The sequence below is a fragment of the Penaeus monodon genome, chromosome 25 (assembly GCF_015228065.2).
Source record: "Penaeus monodon isolate SGIC_2016 chromosome 25, NSTDA_Pmon_1, whole genome shotgun sequence".
NCBI classification, from domain to species: Eukaryota; Metazoa; Arthropoda; class Malacostraca; order Decapoda; family Penaeidae; genus Penaeus; species Penaeus monodon.
The window spans coordinates 18,934,742-18,937,246 of NC_051410.1; the positions used below are offsets into that span (position 1 = coordinate 18,934,742).

Here is a 2,505-nt window from a genome sequence, read left to right on the forward strand (position 1 = left end):
GCAATCATAGATTTTTGAATAAGCTCATTAAACGGAACTGAACAATGTAGTATTGTCCAATACAGGGTTTGAATGGCCAGCTATATATGATTAGGTGAAGTGCAACCCCACTTTCTGTTAAAAAGTTGTTCTCCTAGGCAAGTTCAATTTTCAAGTTTTCCTAAATTGATGAATGCACAAACAAAACATGGGTGTAAGTGTAAAGTAGAACTAACTATATCAAAATAACATTTATGAAAATGACCTTGATACATTTTCTACTTAGCCCAAAACGAGTGCTTGTTTAACATTCTATCATATATTCAAAATAACCATTAACTTCAAACCAATAACTATTTTTAAGCCCTTCTTGATTGCCGAATTAGCAAATAATGATCATAAATACCATACATACTATTAAGAAAGACACTCAACTGGTTTCTTTTTTACCAGTAATTCACTAAGGTGGTCTACAAATCTATCTTGCTAGAACATGCATGACACCCACACACCAATGTGCCGAAGCCAGTGGTGGGTGCCTGGGGTCTCGTAAAAGTTTACCATACTTGCATTTGTACAAGAGAACCTTCCATGTATTTTATGAAGCCACAATCCGGCATCATTACATTTTAACACATAACCCCATAAGAAATGCTGACACATATGAGTAAATTACAGCATGAATTGATAAAGGCCAGCTGAACTACACAGATGCTACATTTTGTCATTCCTTTGAGCAGGAAAGTGTTTTCTCTCTGACCACTGTTTACATAATGTGGCTATATGCATAACTCTAGGCCCATCAAATTCAGGGAATCTATAGCTGGCCTCTGGGAATTGACTATAATACTGATCTCGGGGGGGGGGATATTGCTAATGCACTCGAGATAAGCAGCATTAGGGTTTCAGCAATTCTACCAGATTGTGCTGCTATCATTTGCTTTTTTCAGTTCTGATAACACGAAAAAGCAATTATTTAGACCGGACCAAATTACGTCAGATTTTGCAATATAATGGGCCGATCTCCTAAATGTGGAATTAAGGAAGAGTACGGGTCTCGCATAGATAAAACTCCACATTAACCCAAAAATACAAAATTGCTCTTTGTTTGACAGGTTTTGCAACTTTAATATCTGTTTTTCCCTAAGTTCCTTTTTTGTGTCAAAGATGAACTCAACCTTGTCAAGAGAGGGTTAGGGTTTGGCTGTCTCTGGCCCCTCCTTGGATTTCAGTTCATTTTAGGAACACACTATCCTAGCAGAACATCTTCTCTGGAGAATATTTAGTACTCTTTTATTCATCTTTATCGAAAGGCCAACATTTGTTTACTCTCCTTATGACATCATACTCAAGGAGAAACACCTCGCCTTCTCATTCCAAAAACGAAGCGTTGCTCTGGCATTCGGTTATTGGCTCTTCATGGGGGGGATTTCTCCTCGAATCCTTCAAGATCACAATAAAAAATCCCCCCCCCAAAAAATCCCCCCCTCGAAATCCCCACAAAAATGATGTTAAAAAATCTGAAATCCAATGAAATCCGCAATGTCTGAATTTATCACTTGTTACCTTATATCATTAACCTATCGAGAGGCCTCTCCTTCCTCGTATCCCCCCCAAAAATATAGTGATACAAAAAAATAATCCAGGAGGAAAAGAAAAAAAAAAAAAGTCTAAAATCCGAAATCTGTCACTTGTTGTTTTGTTATCATTCTCGTCCTGTATTATTCCGCGAGTTATCTAGTACCTTTCGCACTAACCCTTCTCCTCTCTCCACTCCTCTTTTCCGACTCTTCCCCCCCTCGTTCGTCACTTCTTCCTCTTTGCTCAGGGCCACAGAGGAGAGGAAAGTAAGAGGAACGCCGAAAATAGGGCGAAATAAGCCGAATTTCTCTTTGTTTTCTGGCCAGTCACTAGTGCTAATGGCGGTTCTACGATCTCGCGAGTGACGTCACGGAGCCTCCTCGCCTCCCTCGGCGGCGGGAGGTTCGAGTCTCGCTCCGGCGGGTCCCTGGCCGCGCCGGGTCCGAGGGCCTTTCAGGGGGGGTCAAGGGCGCCTCGGGGTTGCACAGGGGGTGTGGAGGTCCTCAAGGGGTTCTAAGGGAGATTTAAAGGAGCTAGGGGGTGGTTGAGGGAGACTTAAAGGAGCTCGGAGCTTTTAAAGGGGATTTGGAGGTCTTCATGGGATTTGGGAGGTCTTTAAAGAATTTTAAGAGGGCATGAAAGGGATCGGGATTTAAAGGGGGTTTACAAGAACCAGATGATCCATTTAGGGTAATGAGAGGGTGAAAAATAACTGGATCAGTATTGGGGTTCTGAGTGATTTCAACGTCAGGTTTTGGGGTGCCCTGGGTTTTGCGTTTGTATTGAGATGCATGCAGTTTAGTTTGCGGAGTTTAAAAGGGTTTCTGTGGGTTAAAATAAGGTTTTAGTATTGTCTGTATTGGTAGTGATTCGGGGATTCCATGTCAGTCTAGTGGAATTTTAACCCACTGACCTGTTTTTCAATTGGATTTTTATAAAACATCA

At 41.4% G+C, this 2,505-nt stretch overlaps 1 protein-coding gene across 1 annotated transcript in view; it reads right to left on the bottom strand.

Moving 5' to 3' along the window:
- LOC119589339 (zinc finger protein 236-like) overlaps positions 1-1,920 on the bottom strand; it is a gene marked incomplete in the record, with an annotated part of 34,598 nt that extends 32,678 nt beyond the window's left edge. The window contains 1 exon segment of the mRNA XM_037937958.1: positions 1,724-1,920.
- Between the last annotated feature and the right edge of the window lie 585 nt (positions 1,921-2,505).